Genomic DNA, 23990 nt, shown 5'->3' on the forward strand with positions numbered 1-23990 from the left:
TTTAGAAATCACTTTCACAAAATTAACCATAATAATATTAACATGGAACCTAAAGATAAAATAAAGGAGTTTATAACCACAAATATGAATAAAAAGCTTAATAAACAACAGATTAAACTATTGGACAAGAGTATTTCATATACAGAAGTTATTACACAAATAAATAAGCTTAAATCAAACAAAGCACCGGGTAATGATGGTATTATACCAGAGATATATAAAATCCTTTCTAAAAATACATATTCATTAATACATAAGGTTTTTATTTTGGCCCAAACTGAGTTAATAACCCCCATCTTGGCAATATACATTTATTTCGCCAATTTTAAAACCTAATAAAGATCCAACTAGATGTTCTTCATATCGGCCCATCTCATTACTTAATGTTGATTATAAAATGTTTATGAATATCTTTGCTGATAGATTGAAGACAATCATTCCGGCATTATAGATATAGATCAGACAGGCTTCATTGTAAATAGAAATACTTTTGATAATATAAGAAGAACTTTAACATTAATAGATTTTGCAAATAGGAAAAAGAAAGATTTAACACTTATTAGTCTTGATATAAGTTCAGCATTTGATTCAGTAAGTTGGGACTATCTGTTTACCTTAATGAAGTGCACAAACTTCTCGGATGCATTTGTAAATCTAATTGAACATTTATACAAAGGAACGTTGGCTTATATTAAGATAGGAACATATGTTTCACAAAAAATACCCATTCTTAAAGGTACAAAACAAGGATGTCCACTTTCTCCACTATTATTCACTTTAGTAATGGAGCCTTGGGCTAATTTGATCAGAAACAGTACTGACATAGAGGGTTTTGAAATAGATGAAAATACAACATCCAAAATTCAACTTTTTGCAGATGATGTTCTAATTACATCAGCAGGATCTAATTATTCTATACAGTCTCTATTTGACAACATGATGAATTTTAAAAGTATTTCTGGTTTAATATTCAATGAAGAAAAAACTAAAATACTACCTATATATACACGAAAAAATATTCTCATTAGTGATTTTACTAAATATGTACCCAATTCAGGTCAAATAACTTATTTAGGTATAATACTATCTAAAGATATTAAATCTATTATATATAATAATTATAATACCTGTTTTCTTAATATACAAAATCTTTTTAATACCTGGAATAATATGTTTTTACTATGGAGGAGAGACTTACAATTATTAAAATGATAATATTCCCCAAGATTTTATACTTAATACAATCAATAATACTTCCACCTACAAAAATAATTATCAAGAAACTGAACACACTAATGTTAAATTTCTTATGGGCACCTAATAGACCTAGGATTGCATTAAAGAAACATACTAATAGCTGGTCTCAAGGGGTATTTCTTTTCCAGACTTTAATTTATATACTATCTCTTCTACTGTAAAAGTTATTACTTTATTAATAGATCAGTCATATGTCACAAAATGGAAAGATTATTGGGAGCTAATTAGTATACACTTCATGAAAATCTCCTTAACACATAAAAATATGATTGTAAATAACTCCATGTTATGGTTACTAAAGGAATTTTGTACTTCACCTATTACACCTAAACATATGGTTTGTTACCCATTAAATATTATTATTAGTTATCGTAACTTTATATTCATGCACCCTAAGTATAGGGAATGGAATTTTATTGTATTTCCTATAATGTATACTCAGGGTATGCTTTTGTCATCTACTTCTGAAGGAACTCATTTAGCTATAGATAATGATCTAAAGTACTGGTATCAGTTGATATCTGATAATAAAGTTAAAAATCTAGATTTCTTAAAACAAGAATTTGATCTAAGAGAAACTTGCTGGTTAGAGGTTCAGACCTTTAGACAACATCTCATTAATAAAATAGATTTAATGTCTATAACTGTTAAAGAATCTATTCCAACACTGATTGATTACTTGATATTAAATTTACAACATAAAGTTTCTGATAAAGGTAAACTTTCATACATACATAAAGTTATCAGACAAGAAACTTTTTACAGTGTAGATTCATACTGGAATTATTTCACTTCTATTAATGGGGACCCACCAAATCAACAAGATAAACAATATATATTGGAATCTGCTTATAGAACTACGTCTTCCATTGTCTGGAGACTTTATACATGGAAATTTTTACATAGATCTTTTTATACACCTTTGATGATGAATAAAATAAATAATAAAGATAATCTATGTAAGAGATGTAATGTAGAAATTAATGCTGACTGGGCTCATATGTTTTATGACTGTATAAAATTGAAAGAATACAAGAATACTGGAAGTCAATTAATGAATTTTTGCAGGCTCTTTTTACAGATAATTTCATTATTTCTAAATCTCTTATATTATTCAACACACCTGTACCTCAAAGTGTTAAAAAGGTTAAGCTTCCCTTGTTATGGTCTATTCTAGCAGTGGCTAGGAAAATAATAACTAGAAATTGGATTTCAGATACACCTCCTTCGTTCAATGAATTTAAAAATGTTATGAATATAGTGTGCCATATGGAAATAAACACAATTAGGACTAGAACAAATAGAAAAACATCTTATTTTATTGTATGGGATAATTTACAAAATTTGTTAAAAAAATTTTAATTTCAGTAGCATGGTATTTTAGTTTAATTAATTGATCTGATTGTAGTGGATGTCTTTGTAAATACTTTAGTTGTTTTGTTGAATATTATAATAATACCTATTTTTAATTACTTGTATACAATTGTTATGATATTTCTCTTATATGTTAAAACAATAAACCTGTTTTGAAAAAAAAAAAAAGTAAGTTGTAGTAACTGGATGAAACATGTTGAGTGAAAGCTTGTTGGTGAATTCATTAATAAAAGATTGTCTGTGATTCTTGAGTCTCTATTGTTTTGTTTACTGTACACAGAGAAGCAATGAAGCTCTCAGACTATGTGTTCCAGGCTGATCTGAGTCTAGCAAGGAGCAGCCTTCTACCTTCTCCAAGGATGAGGCTGCAATATGAACAGAAGATAATTGAACTTGATGATTGACTTAGTTTTTGATGTCAGTAGAGGGGGGGGGGTACAATATTTATCAGCCTGAGGGGATATGGTTGACAGAAACACTCTTCCTTTCCAAGGATGCACTTATGCTCTCTAAGTTTTTGATTATTAGTTAAAACTTTGTCCACCCGATAGGGAATTGTTTATGCATTGCCAAAGTGATAAACTCTTCAACACCGCAATACCAAAGTCAAAGTCAAAGTAAACTTTATTGTTGATCAGATATACACAGCAGTGCAAGCTGAAAGAAATTACGTTGCTTTGGTCCTCGTGCAAGACATATCACTGAACACATAGACTGAATGCCAGTAAGACTAATGCACATACAGTAATAATTAAATATTAACAACACAATAAATTACCACAATTGGACAGGAAGACATTAGACAGTATTATAGGTATTGCAAGACTGTGACTTCACATTGTGATTGCTTAGAATATTGCACTTCATCAGTTGTAGTATGATATATTCTGAAGTTCATATGCACATGTATGGAGTGGCGACTCACTCCTGACTATTGTACATTCAGGAAGTAATAGCTTAAGAAATCAGGTTAACTGTACCAGTTATTACAGCAATTTGCCAGAGTGATTACTATAGCTAATACTTCATAACAAGTGGCATATTGATCTAATTATTCGCTGTCATGCCTGGCATTCAGGTTCAGCAGCCTTATAGATAGAGGAAAGAAACTCCTGTTCAGTGTAGATGTTTTGCAGTGTAAGTTGCAATACCACCTTTCCGAGGAGAGGCAGAAGTACATGCCATGGGCAGGGTGACTGGGATCGTTGATTATCTTCCTAGCCCTTCCCACACACCGTGTCTCATGCAGATCATCGATGGATGGGAGTGAGGAACCAATGACATTTTCTGCTGTCCTCACTATCCTCAGTAGAGCCTTGTGGTCAGATGCCAAAAAGCTAAAGGTGTTACTACTCAAAGCCAGGAGTGTAAATAAGAAAGTCCACTCCCTGCAAGCTCTTCTCTCCCTGGGGAATGCAGAAATCTCTGCAGTTACTTGAACATGTTTTAAAGCCACCTAGAGTGCCTCAGTAGTGCAGAAAGAACAACTACAGCACAGGAAGAAATAATAAGGTAGAGGTGTCTCAATTTACACACCTTAAGGCTAGTCAAACTGTGTGACATGCTTGGACTTCTGCATGTCCAAATTACCATAGGCTAAGTCCCATACCATATCATTGCAAGATATAGGTCCACCGATGGCACATGAAACACATAACACATACTTAATTGTATTGGACACATTCCCCATTCAACCCAGTATCGTATTTATAGGCGAATTTAACTACACACTATAAACTGGGAATCATACATAACCCCAAACATGCAGGCCCCGGGATTCCTGGACTCTGTAAATCAAATGTCCTAAACCAGCTACTTTTTATGCCCACTAGGGATGCTAAAATCCTTGACCTAGTCCTCACAAATATGGCAGAATATTGCACCCCCCATATAATGTTTTCACTAGTTAAGTTGGACTATAAGGTTGTCTCCTTTGAAATAAAAATAAACTTGGGACCCCAGCTAACCATGGAACATTTAGGAACTATTCTAAGGCAAACATCTTGCCATTAAGTGACACCCTAGCAAAATTTCATGCCTCTCCAAACCCTGAGCCCAACGCTGGCTATGTGGAATTTTTCTCAAAAGATTTGTACTATCATTGTCAATGGTTGCATAGAAATAGCTATACTTACTCATAGTAAACATAGGGCAACTCAAAAAAACAGCCAGCCTAGTGAAATCCTAACATCAATAGGCTGTATAACAAATGGAAGAAAATCATGATAAAGATTAGGAAGTGCAATGCCCAGCAAGGTAAAACATTCCTTATTAAACTCAGAAAAATAAAAATAAAATAGGAAATAAACAACTCAAGGGGCTAATCAAGTCTGCCGAAACCAAATTTGAGGTAAATGTAAGCCAAAACCAATCTCAAGGCATTCTTCAGCTATGTCTGTAACCTCAAAGACAATACATAAGAATGTGCAAAATTAATTGTAAATGGATCTGCTACACTGAGCTGGAATATATAGCAAGTCTATTGGTCAACAAATTTAGCTTCAGTTTTACTCCATTGTCCCTCTAGGCACCCATTTAGGAAATACTGTCAGCCATAACTCCACCAACTATCACTAGAGAACAGGTCCTCAATGCACTCTGCAAGGCCAAGACACTGCATTACTGGGCCCCAATAATATTCTACTGTGCATTCATAATAGCATGAAACATAACCTGCCAGGACCACTAGACTCACTATTTAACAGTAACCTCCAGATAGCTTTGTGCCAAGTGAAAGGAGGACTGGAGATGTCACCTCTCTGCACAAAGATGGGTCTTCTATGGACATGGCTAAATACAGACCAATAAGTCTGGCTAGTCTCATATGCAAAAATCATAGAAAGAATTATCATAGAAATGATAAATAATAAAATAAGAAACTTTCAGACTCTGGATCCAACCCACTTTGGTTTTATCAAGGCATTTCAGCCTGGTGGACTTATTTGAGAAGATCACCAAAGCAATGGATGAGGGCAAAATGGTGCATACTGCTTACTTTTATCTTGCTAAGGCATTCAGCACAAAACCCCACTTGGGTATTGTATACAAACTCACAGAATTAGGTATAAATCCCTAGGTCACCTATGGGATAGCCAGCTAGCTCAAAGATAGGACCCAAGTAGTTAGGATAGGTGAGTCTACCTCTATAAAATGTCAGTCGCTTGTAGAGTTCCTCAGGGCTCAGTGTTAGGGATGACACTTTTTGCAATCTACTTCTCTGAGACCAAAACCAGCATCAAAGGCCTCTGTCTGAACAAATTTGCAGATGATTGCAAAGTAGGTGCAGTCATAGAATTCCCTCAAAGAGACGAAGACCCTCCAAGATGTCATGAAGCAGACCAATAACTGGTGTCACAGCCACGGTCTAAAACACAAGACCAAGAAATGCATAATAGTGTCCTTTGGGAAGACAACTACCACCACCAACAACCATGTTGATAATGCATGCCTAAGAATAGACCCAGTGGTCAGGGACTTGAGATCACATATAGAAAATAGCACAGCCTTTGACCATCATGTATTTATGATAGTGAGGAAATCATTCTATGTTGCACAACTTGCAAACGAGGGTATGGTATCTAAGTTATTATTCCATTGTCCTCATCCCGCATCAGACCAATCATTGAGTACAGTGCCCTCCTTGGTTTGCACTTGGCCAGGCATATGCAACAACTGGGATGTCCACAGAGGTTAATCACAAACAGAATGCAGAGTGTAAACAAGATGTACTATGTGGCTGACTTCAATGTCCTATCCCTGTACTCAGTCTCATACAGACCACTGAGAGGTGATATATGCCTGGCCTACAATGCATTTTCTGATGCCACTTTGATGCACCTGCTATTGCTCTGCAAAAGAAATAGTTTTGGAATTACCTAAAAGAGGGACCTAAACCTCAAATTCAACATAAATATGATATGCTGGAGTGACAGATATGTACCTCAGATAATATTTGTAACACAATTTATGTGTAATTTAGATCTGTGGATGGAAACAGTAAATTTACCTCTGGTCTGGCACCTATGCCTCTGCTAGACAGAGGCAGCCTGCAAATGCATGAACACCCTTGCCCAAACCTACATATACCCCATAAAATAACCTTGGGGTATCAAAATGTGTCAGATACATGTGGGAAGCATGACTAGGCTTAAAAAGGCCCAGCAATGGTCATTAGCCTAATAATCACCTATAATTTTGGCCTACAACACTCTCCATCCTGTGTTTCATTGAAGTGATGTCAATTCCCAAAATATGAGCAGGCTATACACAAATGCAGCTATTCATGTACATGTCTCTACAAGTTAAGGATCTTAACCCTGCACGCTGCTAAGTGCCTGAAACATGAGATGGGAGGTGGTGGGACAGGCTGGACAAGTAAGAAAAGGAAGAGATGTGAGAGAACAAGAAAAAGAAGATGTGGGGCTGATACTGCTGCTAAACTAAAGGCCAACCCTCACAGGCCTGTACTCACCTCAGTACTGCTTGCAAATGTGCGTTCTCTTGAAAATAAGGTGCACTACTTCAGGATGGAAGTCTCTTCAAGGAACAAGGTGGGAGACATTTGTTTAATTATGATTACTGAGACATGACTACACAGCAATATCAGTGACAATGCAGTTAACTTGGAGAGTTTCAGCCTGTATCGTGCAGACAGAAGCCAAGCACTGTGTGGAAAGGCTAGGGGAGGAGGAGTCTGCATTTATGTTTGTGATGCCCCTGCCCTGGCCCAGTAATCAAGGAGCCTCAGTCCTCACCACTAGCACCAGTAAGGGATGTACACACTGGGAGGATGACAAGTACACACACAATAAAGTACAATTTCCCTTAATAGCACACAGAGATTGCAGTCAGTCTGCGGCTGGTTTCTGCTTCTTTCTCCAGATCCCCAGTAAGACTCTGCACTGGCACAGCTATAGGGTTAAGATTTCAGCCAAGTGGTCAAGCCAAAACCTTCAGCACCCTCTCTGTTCAACAGTGCTTCGTGTCCCTGCCAAAGTAGCTGACACACACACACACACACACACACACACACACACACACACACACACACACACACACACACACACACTTTGAGATTTGATTTATATACAAACACACAGACACTTCTGGGGAAGGCTGGCACAGTTAATTAGCTATGCCCCCTTCTGCCCAGACTATATGCCACCAACTACTACTTATCAGCTACTCTAAGGCCCTTACAAAAGGTGCCCAATCCTACTGTGTAATGTTACTATTATCCAAATGGTAAGTGTGACCAAGACCAAGGCTATTTAGTATTGACCTGTACAATGTCACCGAATACATATGCAAGTACTTTAAGAGCTTAATTATATCTCACAAATATCAGACACAAAGATAGATTTAAATATATTTAATAATAAAAGAATAAGAAAATACTCAAACAACACAGTAACTGCAGAGTTCAGAATCACAGGAAATATTTTAAAACAACATTGCAGGACAGCCTCAAATAAATACAGAACACATCTAAACTAATCTTTGCTATATTCCTATCTATCTCTAAAAGAGATACTATGCCCTAAACAACTTACTTACAGAGCAAGGCAAATGCAGATGATGACGAATGGATGTTTCTAGGCCCAAGACAAGAAATAAAATGCCCAGACTCCCTCTCTGAGAGTGTTCTTAAATTAATATCGCATATTACTACTGGGTTAGCCTGGATGACACCACTCTTTGTCACCTGCCTTCAGTTCCCAGGCTAACAGAAACTTAACAAAATTTAACATTTCTCTGTGAAAAATACATATCTCTCAGATGTTTGCTCAGAACTGGAAGTTAAAAACAATTAAACACTTTTACATTTGAAACCTAGTAATTATTTCTCCTAGTAATTATTTCTGTTTCAAGACAATCGGAAAACCTCTAGCTCTAGACATTGTTTCTATATAATCATATTAATATTTTCAAGTTACATATAATTATTTACAAAATTCCAGATAGGTAGACTGGCAGTATTTCCCTTGTGTCACAATGTTAATAACAGATGGTACAGTAACTGTCTGGTCAGTATGTCTCACTGCTTTGAGAATCTAGAGTTCCTGTCTATAAAATGTAAACCTTTTTACATTCCTAGAGAGCTAAATGGAATCTGCATAACAGTGATGTATATCCCACCTACTGCTAACACAAATGAGTCACTCACAAAACTTTACCAGTCTACCTGAGACATGCAAAATAAAGTGAGCTTGCTCATGTGATAGCTGGTGATTTTAATCAGGCTGATCTAAAGTCAGTACTCCCCCATTATTACCAGAATGTAAACTTTCAAACAAGGGGTAGGGTTACCTTGGATAAAGTGTATACCACTATAAAGCAAGCCTACAAAGCAGTGTGGCATCCACACCTTGGCGTCTCAGATCATCTTTGTATAATGCTGATGCCTGCTTATAAATCTGCTCTGGTCAGGGAGAAACCCATGATGAAACAGATCAGGATTATCAGCTCTCTGGGATTGTTTTGAATGTACTAACTGGAGCATTTTCAAGGAGCAGCCACAACAGACCAGCACATCAACCTAGATGGATACACCGAAGCTGTGATGGCTTACATCATAGAGTGGATTGATGATGTCACAGAGATCAGAAGCATCATCACAAGAGCTAACCAAAAGCCATGGCTTACAGGTAAGGTCTATGATCTTCTGAAGGCATGAAATTCAGAATTCAGGGCAAATGATAGGGAAGCCTTAAGTGTGGCAAAAGCAAACCTGAAGAAAAGCATAAAAGAGGCTAAGAGCAAATATGGGAGGAAGGTACTAAACCACTTTGAGAACATGAGGGATACCAGGCGATTGTGGCACGGTATACAACAAATTGCAGACTATGAAATGAGAGCTGCACAATGTGATTATAACACTGACTTCTTAGACAGGCTTAATATCTTTTTTTGGAAGATATGAGGAGAGTAACACCACAACTGTGCAAAGGTTACACACAGAGCAGTATGATGCAGTACTTAGCCTTAGCCCGATGGAAGTAAAAAGTGTGCTTCAGAAAGTCAGTCCCAGGAAGGAGGCCGGAACAGATAATATCTGGGGTTTACCATGCATTTACAGAAATAAAAGATATCTGTAACTTTAATAGCTACCATTATTGGTTGACTATGATCCTCCATTGTTTTGCCAGTAGTCGCCAATTTTAAGCAGAACATCTCAAAATGTTGAGCCATTAATAACCTCTTCTGTTGCTCTGGAATAGACCCTGATAAAGGCATGGCATGGAGTTGGTTACCTTGTTTATATAAGATAATGTTATGTAGTGTGGCACAGACAACAGGTCAGCTGGCTGGCTGTATCTGGGAGTGGGGAAATGCAGAATCCCATCAGATGTGCCAAGGCACATGAAGAGTTTTTTGAGCATACTAAGACATGTTCAATAATTATCCCAGTCTCAGCATGTGTAATATTATATAATATTTCAGAGGTAGTTTGGGACTGGTGGATAAGTGTAATTAGCCATGGCTCTTGAAGAAATGCAGCCAGCATCTCTTGTAACAGACCACATATTTTTCAGTGGGTTAGTTGAGAATCAGTTTATTATTACACCTTTGTTTTCTTTAATGAGCCTGCACTTATCAATTACATAACCTTGTCCGAAGTAATCTCGCTGGAAATGTCAATACAGAGGGAACATGTGTGAAATATTGAAATCATGTGCACTGCTAGGGTGCCACATACAAACGTATTATTTATTTACATTTGTTTACCGGGTACTGTCCGACTGGGCAAATTGCTCTTTTTCAGTGGAGACGTAGGAAGAAAAGCTCCAGAAAGTAACATAGATATGCAAATCCATAACAAATGTATAAAGCAGAGTGCAATAAGGTTACAAATTCATACAAAATTACAAATAGTTATTAATAAACAGTAACATGATTAACACAGTAAATACAGTTAAAAGTTGTATTTAGACATGCATTTTTATTTTTGTTATAATACATTCAAATAAATGGTGGGAATATCCTCATCTAAAGGTTATGAGGGTATATGAGAGCATACAGAGTGTTAGAGAAGGAGAGATGAACTTAGGAAATAATCCTCTCTGCTTGGATAATACTTTTAGTTCAGGTAATGGTAACTTCTCCTGTTGACATAACAGTATGAATGAGGTGTAAATGGGGGCTTTTTTTCAATGTGGGTACAGTCTATGGTACCCAGTGCTTAGGGAGACAAGCAATTTGACAATGTCATAGAAGTCATGCATCATGGTGGATCTCTTCTCTGCAGTCTAATGGTACCACAGATCCTCTTTTGTCAAGAAACTTGTTAAATATCCAAAAGTCAAAGCTCCCTTTAACTACACATACCTTGATTTTCAAGGAGATGAATGCACCATGCATTCCTCATGGCTAAGCATGTAAATGATATCTACCAAACTCCTTGTAATATTCCTCTGTATCCAAAACTGGTCAATAAAATTATGAAAAGTTAGCCACTGTCTGAACTGCTGTTAATACCAAGAGTTGCCATTTTGTGCAGTCCCACCAGAAACAACCGTTATGGTCCCAAGCAAGTGATGTTGAATCTATTCAGCCATCGTGTGTATGATCGCAACACCAGCATTAGGTATCTGCTAGGCACCTGCCAAACTCCTCTGCAGAGCCACAAACGTAAACTATACAAGATCGTCCTCATATGACTAGAAATCCCGGCACTTGTTTGCAGCTGTTTCTTTGCTTTCTCTTTTGATTGCACCACTTCATTTGCATTTCTTTCTACAGTTGTTTGTATATATTACATCACATGGCATTACACTTCTGTGAAATTTGGTTATTTGATTTGCCTTCCCCATTAGAAGAATTACTAAACCGTTTGAGAACACTCTATAATCAGACAGTCCAAAAATATATATAATATCAGCATACAAACAGGCACAGAAGATGATGATATTACTACTAACACATAGCTACATATGTAATAAAATGAAACACTGCAAATTTGCAACAATTTGTCTAAAAAAGTATCACTGAGGATACTGTAAGACAGGTGTCAGGCAATCCACAGACAACATTAAGACCTGAAGTATTAAAATGATGATGAAAAATAAGTGCAACAGAAACAAACACATACAGTGTAAGTACACCATTATTTACAGAATGCAAACTACGAAGAATTAAGTGAAGACTTGGCAGCTTCTTGGCACAGATGGATGAAGCACTGATAATGACCCAGGTGATTCCGGTTTAATTAGCATAACTAATCTCTAAGAGATCAGCTGAGGGGACAGGAAATGAGTAGAATTCTACCAGTACTTCCATCCTGAGAGAGATGGCAGGGTTTCCTGCCATGGACTAGCAATTCTTGGTGGTGATCAAGAACTATTTCATAGGTTCATAGGTTCATAGGTAAGTACTAGGCTATCGACACAAGGGCCTACCTAAGCCTAGCCAGCAAGGTACCATAGCTTACGCCACCCAAGAAAGTTATTTTCCTGTGCCACTGTCCAGCAGAGACACAGAAGTGATCCCTGGGGTGTATTTCCCATTTCCCATCCACTCATCAAGATTTTTCTTGAAGAGTGCTAATCAAGAACTTTGCTTGACATAGATGGGTAGCTTGTTCCAGAGTATAGGAAGTCTCTGGGACAGGAATCTATCCCTCCAGCATGTCCTGTTTATTGTGGTGACAAGGTTTAGGTCCCTAGAGCATGTAGCTTGAAGGGATTGGGATTTCTTTAGGTGTAGCATGTTCAACAGCTCTGGGTTTGACATAGCTTTATATGTTAGGCAGAGATCACCTCGGAGTAGGCGATATGCTATGGAGTAAAGCTGGAGTTTTTTGAGGCAGTCAGTGTAGGACATTTGTTTGAGGCCAATAATCCTCTTGTGAGGTACTTCTGTGGCCTTTCTAGCTGTTGCAGATGTCTTGTGAGGTACATTCAAAAAAGGGGCATTGTACTCTATAATGGGTCTAATGAGTGACGAGTAGAGGGGAACAATGACCTCTTTTTTCCTGGATGAGAGCCCTTTTATGATGAGGTGCTCCACGTAGAAGGACTTCCTGACTACTGTGGCAATGTGACTATCAAAGGAGAGACTACTGTCCACCTGGGTCCCAAGGTCTCTTATCACTCATTCAGTGTTACCTATGTGGTAGTTCATGGGTACAGCGTTTTTGCCAAAGGGGATGACACTGCACTTTTTGACATTAAGCTTGAGGCCATGGCTCTGACACCAGGCATCTGTCTCAGTGAGGCTCTTCTGTAGGATGCCCACATCATTTGGGGACTTGACTATGGCTCCTAGTTTGCAGTCATCTGCGAACTTCATCAGCCAGAGGCCTTCTGTGTTAGCCTGTACTTCAGAGAAGTAGATACCAAACAGGAGAGGTCTCAGGATGGGACCCTGTGGCACTTTACTTGTCACTGCCTTGAGGTCAGATTTGGAGTCTGCAACTTTTACAGTGTGTGTTCTGTCAGTGAGTCAGTTGGCAACCCATCTTGTGACGTAGGGATTTATACCTAGTTTAGTGAGTTTAGCTATAATTCCAGAAGGGGGAATGGTGTCGAAAGCCTTGGTGAGGTCAAGATAGGCTGTGTGAACCACCTTACCCTCATCCACGGCTTTGGTGACTGCCTCAAAGAAGTCAATCAGGTTCAGGAGGCATGATCTGCCCTTCACAAACCCGAACTGGGTGGGATCCAGAGTTTGGAGGTTACCAATGTCTTTGTCTTTCCAGAAGTAAGTACATATGTAATGCACACTGGTAATAGTTTGGGCAGCATGCAGGGTATGCCCAAAAGATGTCTAGAGTTATCAAAATGGTGTCATATCAGGATGCCATGACTTCCTGTCTTTTCACCTTCTCAGTCATGACAGGTAAGCAAGGTAGGTGCTGGGTTAAGCCAGAGTAGAAGGCAGAGGATGAGGTCTGCTACATTGATGATGATAGGTAGCTGTAATAGGAACAAATAGATAGCTAGATAGATTGATAGATAAAGTGAATACAAGAAATACAGTGTAATAAAAGTAAAGCAGTCCTTGGAAAAGTGAAATAAAAAATAGATATAAGTTAAGAAGCCTAAAACACTTCAAAAGCCATAAATGAAATAAAGACAAAAATAATGGAAGACTAATATATGACATTCAAAATCCTGATGATGAACAAGTAAGGATAAATCAGAGGAAATACAATGAGGAAAGCATGAGCGGCAACCAAAAAAAGCAAAAGAGAAACAGAAAAAAAGGAGACAAATAGTATATAGTGTTATGAAAAATAGTCATGAAGGGGCAATTCAGCTTTTCACAAAGCACAACAATGCTACTGCAGAAATAGTACAGTATGCGCCTCCTACAAATAACTGCATAATGACATACAAATAAGTGTCAACATGCAAATGATAGTCATTGAGTATGCAAATGAAGAAGTCAAAATGGCAATGAGATTAAGAAACATATACATTTAGCTGGATGAGCTGCTGTGATTAGTTACTTTGAGCACTGTAATTTGTTTTTGTTTGTTTTTTTTTGGTGTACAGTGTATCGCTTGCTGCAAAATGCTAAGAGTAACATTTGCAATAGCTGGTCAATATGTGTTAGTGGCCTCCTTGGAACTCTGTATCTGCAGTGTTGCATGTTACCATCTTGTGCATCACGGAAAATTCTGCCAGCAGAAGACATACCATCACCTCTGTGACTGGCACATTGTCAACCACTGCTGTGTGTGCAGAGCCATCATAAAAGAGTTAGTAGACAACATGCCACCCTCACATGGAAACAAGGGAGATGCATATGCTGCCTATACCACTGGACATGGTTTGTGTCAAATTAACCGTCCGTGCTACGGGGGATTTCAGCATTTCAGCATCCAGTAGTGGATGCAATATGGACAGCAGGAGTTTCCCAGTTCTTGGCATTTTGAATCCAACATTAATTCCTTACTGCAGCTTGTGGTGGAGCACATTTGGTTTCCCTGCACATCAGAGGAGAGACACCACTATGTCGGCATTTTATGATACAACCTATTTTAGTGAGAGTTTGGAGGATATTGACTGCACATACATCAGAGGAGAGACACCACTATGTGGGCATTTTATGATACAACCTATTTTAATGAGAGTTTGGGGGATATTGACTGCACACACATTAGAGGAGAGACCCTGGTATGTGGGCATTTTATGATACAACCTATTTCAGTGAAAGTCTGGGGGACATTGACTGCACACACATTATCATCAAGGTCTCCCCTACTTTGTATTTTATCCAGCTATATGAACCAGAAGGGCTTCCAATCCATCATCTGTCAAGCAGTGCACAGGATTTTCATAGACATCAGCCTCATGTCTCCTACACTAGTTGGTTAATATGATACTGTAACATGCAGAGGAACAAAAACTGATTTCCATGGACAGCAGTGAAAGGCTTAATGCAATGCAGACATTTTACAGCATAATCCATTCCCTGAAGTCCTGGGGGCCTTTATATGCACCAACATTGCTATCAGGTTCCTGCCTTTTCCATAGGGTGTCCAGAACATTAACTACAAGGGCTTCCACTCCATCATTTGCCAGGTGGTGTGTAATGCACATGTATTATATACTGTTACAATGTGTCTGTGCACTATACAGATAGTTCCCAGGATTCTCACATCTTGCATACATGTGACCAATACCAGCATATTATGGGGGGATGACTTTTCACAGGGTCTTTGGGTTGGTAGATACACTCATTTCAGGGTACATAGGTCAGGATATATAGTTTTCATTTAAGCAGACAGCAAGCCACATAATGGTTTCTACTGTTGTGTGTTGCAGGTGATGCTGGATGAAGGTTGGAATTATGGGTGATGACCCTCATCCAAAACCACAGAACATGTACTTGGAGAGCAGGTAGGCAGAAGATGTGATGAATATATCCCTATTACAAAAATTTCAGTGCACAAATGGAAATGTTCTTGCTACTACTAAACTGGTGTGTCCCACCACATACACTCAGGCAGTCATCCCTAGCTGAACCCTCATATCCAAGCCATTGCTGGGTATGAGGTTTTAGTCACTCACCTCAAACAAAGATACCAGGATCTCTTACTCCACTGAGCTTCTGTATTGATGGTTAGCCTTCTGTGGTCAACCTGCAATTGGTGATATCTTATGCCTTGGTCTTAGAATGGTCTTAGAATGCAGTTTAATATTTTTGACCACCACTCATAGCTACATCTGGTCCTAGAAAGCCTCATCAGGTTTAACTTTGTTTAGAATGTGCACGCCATGTGTGTGATGGGTCTGCAGTAATACCTCAGTCTCCTGGTTGGTGATCTTTTCCAGCTGCTGCTACTCTCATGGACCTATGGTAAGATGCATACAACCAGGGGTTATGCATGCTGTTCATCATCCATGCACATGACTGTCCTTGGCTACACCTCCCCTTTCTCAAACCTAACCCAACCATGATTTGGTGGCCACATACCTGTTTGGTGTCATGCAATGATGCAGTGACCATTCACAAAATGTCCTATACTAATGGCTGCAGTAGACAAGGTTTAACTTCCTAACTTCTTGCAGCACTGTGCTGAAGGCTGGTAATGCTGTGCACATTCTGTGCCTCTCCCCCTCTCTATCCTTATAGCCATGCCATATTATATGTGCAGGGACCATGAGTCTCTTAGCATGTTGTTCAGTCTGTGTGCATAGGCCACAGTGTGTCCCCCCACTGAACATTTACCAGCCATGCCTTTGTGTTGTGTTCTTATCTTTTAACTGTCCCTGATTTTGTAGAATATCCATGATTTTTCCTCACACTTTTTCCCTGTGCCTCATAAATTTTTGATATTCTGTTAAATCACTGAGGATTACAGTCAGTCAATAATGCCATATCAGAGCTTTGTGCTTCGTAGTGTCCAGAAAATGGGCATCGAAGCATAAACCTGTTCCATTAATTGAATTTTTAATTGAATTGAAATAATATTTAAAAATTGTGCCTGATTTTGTGCCTTTGTCATTTCATTGTTTTTGCCTTTGTCCAGAATTCTAAAATAAAAAAAGCTGTGTGGTATGGCAGTTCTCTTTCATGATGAGGTGTCCTTCAGCTGTACATTTACCTGTCATGCCCTTCTGCTGTGTATGCTGCCATGGTGAGCCCCTCCTCGACATTTGTCTGTCATGTCATTGTGCTGTATTGCCTCACCTACATCTACCATGGGGATATGGTGGCCGTTAGCTGTCTGTTACTAGGCTTAGTGATACCATTATGGCCCTAAGATTCCTGAGTAAACCCTTATACTATTATGGCCTTGCAGTTGCCTATGAATGATCTTAGGTATTCCATATTAGCAGGGATACAGAGATACAATGTTGAGCTCTCTGCTTATGCCTAAGGAGAAAGCAGTGCCCTGGCATTGAGCAGTATTCTACTTTCAACAAAAATTATACCTAAATTCAGGGGTAAAACAATTTGATTTAATAAGTAGCTAGTAAATTGGTATTATTCTTAGGTGATGCAGTATGGATGCCTCTGCACAGAATGAAATAATTAGTAGACCCTCTTCATTGTCAGGAATGGCAAGCACTTTTGACTCCTTCTTTTTGTATACTTTAAAGTATACAAATACTTTCAAATACATGGATCCTGGAGTGTTTCTCCCTGAGCCTCCACTGAAAATTGGCTTTGTTCCAAATCAGACTTTCCTGGTAAACAAATGTAAATACACAAATGTTAAATAAATAAACAAATAAATGCTGGCTAAAACATTTGCTTCTCCCAAAGTGCCTCTTTTTAGGCAGAGTTCACCAGATTGACATAACAACATAACAAATTACAATCCTTGTAATATTAATGCAACACTGTTGATTGCAAGAAGACTAAAAATAAAATCTGTAAATGTAACCCCTTCATGCTATTAAAGACATTAGTATTTGTGTAATTACAGAAATGTAGTTCCATCATACTGATAGGACTCATTCTGTAGTAGAATGCAAAGCATATCGTGCATTCATATTCACCAGCAACAGTAGGAAGTATCTGTCTCAACCAGATTCTGCGTGGTACAGTCTGGAACTGAAGTCCGAGTTATTGGCACATTAAAGCCAGTTGCAGAACCACATCTATGCCCCCTTCAGAGTGCATTTAACATCTTAAACAATTAGAAAAGTTAACCATAGAGCCAAATAGCTTTCTTATGGGTGGTATCAACTATCCAAATGTAAACTGACAACATGTATGGCCAGTAGGAAATATGCCCAGATATTTCTGGACTTTCTATATGTCAATACACTTAACCAAACTGTCCTCATGCCCAGAGGTGTTAACCTTCTTCATCATCTTGCAAATGTTTTCCCAGCTGTACTTTCCTGCCTATTATACCATCCTTAGTCAAATCTGGCCATCTCGCTGAGACCATCACTCTGAAAATCTGCTTTGTGACTCCTAATGACGTCTCTACGTTCACAGATTATTCCAAAACCAATTGCTTACTTTTTCCTGATCTTACTGATAATCACAAACAGTATCACACCCCAACAAGCCTTATAACTACAGTTGCTGCCTACCGCTATGAATTGTACTCCCACCTGATAAATGTATTGGTATCTGTACCAGTCTGACGTAAGCATAATTGAAAGTTTAAAACTAAACCCTTATGGTGAAGCCAAGACATCAACACAGTTCATAAGAAACTGAAAATGATCCTATCCATCTCTAACGGATGCCCACTTCATCATTATAAAAGAGATTTAAAACTGGTAAGTAAGCCCCTCGGATTTACCATGACAAATGTAAGACCGATTATAAACTTAGAGTTGTAATTAATTAAAAAAACAGCCATCAGATATTAGGAAATTTGGAAGTAACCAGGAATTCTGCACTAAACTTATCTCTAATGATACTTCCTTCTTTGACCACAAGGGTGTTGCTAATATTCCTGCAGACAACTTCTCTTCCAGGTTTGGACCCACCCTGCCTCCCCTATGCCCTCTCCATTGTTCTCAGATCATTTTGGATCAAGTCCTTTTGAGCACTTTGAAAAATTAAAAGTACCACCTCCTTGGAACCTAACAATACCTTAGGATGTATTTTGAGAAGTGCTAAGTCCAACCTAGCAATATCCCTCCATCAAATCTTACATATGAGTGTCTCCACTGGTTGCATCCATGAAGGCTGAGAACAGCATAAAGGTGATCCTCCTACTGACCCTGGGAACTACCTATTAGTTTTATTATTATTATTATTATTTGCAAAGCTATGGACTATATTATAATTGAACTAATAAGCAACAATTTAGGTGATGTTACATCCTTAAAAGTACTCCAGTTAAGATATGCAAAAGGCAGATCATGCCAGCTCTGGTTACTGAGACCACAAATAAGAGTAATACAATCGCCACACTGTCTACCTGGATCTTGCCAAGGCATTTGATACTACCCCTGTGCATGCTGGGATTACTGACACTATCCCCCATGCATGCTGGGATTATTGATACTATCCCCCATACACGCTGGGATTATTGACACTACCCCCCATACATGCTGAGATTATTGACACTATCCCCCATGCATGCTGGGATTATTGACACTATCCTCCATACATGCTAGGATTATTGACACTATGCCCCATACATGCTGAGATTATTGACAAACTCTCCAGTCTAAACATTAACTGCATATACAGTGGATATAAAAAGCTTACACAACCCTGTTAAAATGCCAGGTTTTTGTGATATAAAAAAAGAAACCACAATAAATCATTTTAAAAATTTTCCCACCTTTAATGTGACTATAACCTGTAAAATTCAACTGAAAAATAAACAAATCTGTTAGGGTGAAAAATATAAAAAATAAAAAATGTACAATAAGCTAGTTGCATAAGTGAGCACACCCTTAAACTAATACTTTGTTGAAGTACCTTTTAATTTAATTACAGCATTCAGTTGTCTACAGTACAATTTTCATGTGTTGCACTTTCTGACCCCACCACAGAACTATACCCTTACGTTTTTAGAGTTTTAAAAAAGAAGATAGGAATAAATTCCCTGTCTCTCCTACCTGAGAACAAGTCAAACCTAACAAATAATATAGGGTACAGTATTAGTTAGGTCTATTTTTAAAAGTAACTCTCAAGCAACCAGAAACTACAGTTATCCGGCAGCTGCCAATCCCAATGGGTGCCGGTTAACTGAGAGTTTACTGTAGTTCAGGTATATCTGAATTCTAGCAATTGTCCAATAGACTAGTGAAGTATGGTGCAACCTTTTGTTGTGAAAAAAATATTTATCTTACAACTTCTGTCAGCCACTGCCACACTATTTATGAATTCAAAATAAAGCATTATATCACATCTACTACAGTACTTTATAAATGTACATATATGCAGGTAATGCAAACAGTTCAAAGATGGCATAAAATAGCAGATTTATCTGTGAGTAATCTTAGCTAAACATAAAAAGGATATGAAACATCTGCATTCATTCTTCATTTTTTAATAATAGCTGATGGTGCAAATCATCAAATGCATTTGCAAATGTGAAGAACTAATTTTAGCATATAATGCTGAGAAAGTTTATTTTAAAAAGCCTATTATGCCTCATAAAGAAAGAGATTATTCATTTTAGAGATTATTAATTCAAATTAAACTCATGCATATCAATACATTATCCAATGAAAACATTTGATATCTTTAAATTTATTTTAATGCTGGCTACATTGTTTTGTATGTTGAGCAATAACTCCCACAGAATTTTCCTACAGTTTTTAATGCTAGAATTATAAGTGTAGTTTTTGTGAAATGTTATATGCAACAGTGGAAAGATTTGCCTACAAGTTTGTCAAAGAGGCAACAATAAAATGCATACTGTCTTTTAAATCTGTCTCAGACACATCATCTGCTCATGTAGAAAGAAAGCACAAAAGCATTAATATATGATTCTATATTAGTGAAGGCTCACAAAGTGAAGCCCTAATGTTATCACGTGAACACTATGGCATGTTAAGTGAAAAAGATCTTTAAAATATGATAGCTACCATTGCCTTGGCAGAATGCAGTTATAGTGCTGACACATTTAGGTTTATAGGTTCATATCTAAGTACTAGGAAACCAGTCTGCAGACCATTTCAAGCCTATTCAAAATAAATAAATAAATAAATAAATAAATACAATGTTCAAAATTTCCTTTTAGTCTCAAGGATCATAGGAAGTTACTAGGCTACTTGCCCTGAGGCTGTTACAAGCCTAGCCTAGAATTTAGCCCATGTTCCAACAAGCCACCACCCAATGCCCTTGTACAGCAGGGACACAGATGGACTCCCAGGGTTGTATTTCCTGCTCCCCATCCAGTTATCCTGGTTGTGCTTAAAAAGGGTTAATGGGATACTCTGCTTGACATGGAGGAGGAGTTTATTCCACAGAAGGGGAGTCTCTGGGACACAAATCTGTCCCGTCAACAAGTCCTATTGATGTCACAGACCAGGTTGAGGTTGTGTGTGCAGGTTACTCGAGTGCAGCTTGACTTGTGGATATGCAGCATTCCCATCAAGGTGGGGACTGAGTTTGCTTTATATGCCAGACAGGTCACCTCTGAGGAGTCTGTATGACAGTGAGTAGAGGGACAGGGCTTTTAGCCTATCTGTGTAGGGTAGATGTTTGTGGCCCTGGATTCTCCTGGTGAGGAACCTCTGTGGTCTCTCCAGCTGCTGCATGTGCTTTGTGAGGGTCATGCTGAAAGGGGCATTGTACTTAATAATGGCTCTTATAAGGGAAGAATACAGGGATATTATGACCTCATTGCCCCTGAAGGAGATACCCTTACTAATGAGGTGGGGCATGTAGAAAGCTTGCTGTACAACGCAGTCAAACATGGTGGTCAACATCAGTTTGCTATCAACCTGCCTGCTCAAGTCTCTCATGACTGATTGCATGCTTAGGACCTTGTTATTAATGTGATAATTTGTGGGGATGTCACTCTCCTCAAAGGGGATGATGATGATGCATTTTTTGGCATTCAGTTTGAGGTCATGTTTCTGGCACCAGACATTTTGGATGAGACCCTTTTGAAGGATGTCCACATCACTAGGGGAATTGATGATAGCACCCAACTGCAGTCATCTGCAAACTTGGTCAGCCAGAGCCTACTGGTTTTGGCCTGCATCTCAGAAAAGTATGTCCCAAACAACAGAGGCTCCAAGACCAATCCCTGGGGTACACCACTCTTTATGGATTTACTGCTTGAGGTGGCTTCCCCTATTTTGTCTAAGTTGCTTCTATCAGTGAGCCAGTTTGCTACCCATCTGGTAACATAGGCAGTGTGCATCGTCTTTCCCTTGTCCATGGCTTTGATGACTGTCTCAAAGATGTTGACTAAATTTAGCAGGTATGACTACCCTTTAATGAAACCAAACTGTGTGGGATTGAGTGCTTGGAGGTTGCCAATGTCCTTGTTAATGAGGTCGGGAATAAACTAGACAAGGACAGAATTTGAGGCTGCACATCCAATTATCTAGGTTTACCTTGAAGGTATCAAGGGTACTACTCTGATTGAAATGTAGTGGAAGTTTTTTCCAGAAGTGAGGGATACATTGAGATATGACTCTATCATGGCAATGTGTCATATTTATCTTCTGATGAATGTTTATACAGAACTCATTAGAAATGCAATACCTAGCTCTTTAAAAGTTCACACAAAACAATTTCCTGACCCTGTGAATGTCCATATTGGATAGCCTTGCTACTCTGATGAGATATGTACAATTCTAAGACAGCACTTTGTTTTTACAAAGCTGTCACCTGTCTTTGAGAGCCTTTAGTTCTTAAAAAGTTTTAATTTCTCTCACAGGAATTTTCTTATTTCTGTTATCAGTTCTGGCACTTCTGTTTTGAGTTTTATATAAGTATTTTATATTGCAATATGTGGTTTCCTGTCTGTGACATACTATATTTTATAAATAACTTCATTATCTGCTATGGTACTTTTAATCTGAATGAGAGATTCAACTCGGATTGCTATTTTTGCCTTACTTCACTTTAATAGCACTGTGCTTTCTGGATGAACTTACATTTCTTTAAAAGGGTACTCTACAAATATGGCAAGCTTAATGGCTGCAGTTCAGATTTTACTTACATTTCAATAAAGTAGTTATTTCCTTTGTTCATACAGAGTTTGAATATCTACGAAGGGCTAGACAGCTCAGGACACAGGAGATTTTAGATGTTTTGGATAAATATAAAAAGTTAAATGTCTTGTTGACATGAGAGGCTAAATATCTTGGATCACATGTAAAAGGGTATATGTCTTTGATCTTATATGAAAGACTGCATGTCTTGTAAAAAAATGTTTTGAATAATATCCAAAAGCTGAATGTTCAGAAACAGTATGTGAGAAGGTAATCCGTACTTCTCCTTGTATTTGATCAAACCTGCTTCATGCATATAATGAAAGCCAGTTATTATTTTTAAAAAAATGTACCAAAGTTACCAGCATAACAAGAGTTTCCTGACATACTATGCTTTGTTTATTTTAAATTTTGAACTGTTTTTTTCTTTTTGTTGACATTAGCTTAACAAATATTAAGACATGCAAGACAGAGGTTTGTAACTATACATCTGGCAGTTACAGTTTTGACTCACTCTTGAAGGATATACTTATGGAATACATAGAAACTGCTGTGACATGGGAACTAAGGCAACATGGATTCACAACAAGAAAGACACTTTTTAAAGCCACTCCTTAATTTGATATTTACAGTTATCAACCGGAATGGGCTGTCAGTATGGCCCTTTCCAAGCTTCTTGAAGGTGCCTGATGCAGTATTACAGAGAGTAATCAAAACCGATGTACTTCAACTGAGACCTAAAGTTTTGAATGGGGAGTAGTGGCTAGGTAATTGGGAAATAATAAATGCTGCCCACACAATTGGAAAGATGGTAGTAGCTGGATAAAACAGGGGCTAAGATATGTGACAATTCAAAATACCCATAAAGAAAAGCATGTCATCTTACAGCAAGATGTTCTTCAGTTCGATTCTCAGCTGTGGTGCCTTTTATGTGGAGTCTGTATGTCCTCCCTGTGTTCATGTGGGTTTCCTCCAAGTGCTCTGAGTTACGCCAAGGTTCCAAAAACATGCAGTAGGTGGACTGGAAATGCTAAGTTAGCCATAGGTCTGAGTGTACATACAAGTGTGTGGTGTGGAAGAACTACCATGGCAGGGCTAACCACCTGGTAGTGTAAACCTTGGCTCTAGATGATTATCACTGCTGAAAAGACACCCTAACCACATGTTCAAAAAATGAGAAAAAGGTGTTGCAGATGAATGGACAGATTGATGGATAAACATATGTTTTTATTTATTTATTTATTTTTATTTTTTTTATTTTACATTTGTTGACCGGGCTAGTCCAGCTGGATAATTTCCATTTTC

The sequence above is a fragment of the Protopterus annectens genome, chromosome 1.part1, assembly GCF_019279795.1.
Source record: "Protopterus annectens isolate FY-2018-M chromosome 1.part1, PAN1.0, whole genome shotgun sequence".
Taxonomy (NCBI): domain Eukaryota; kingdom Metazoa; phylum Chordata; order Ceratodontiformes; family Protopteridae; genus Protopterus; species Protopterus annectens.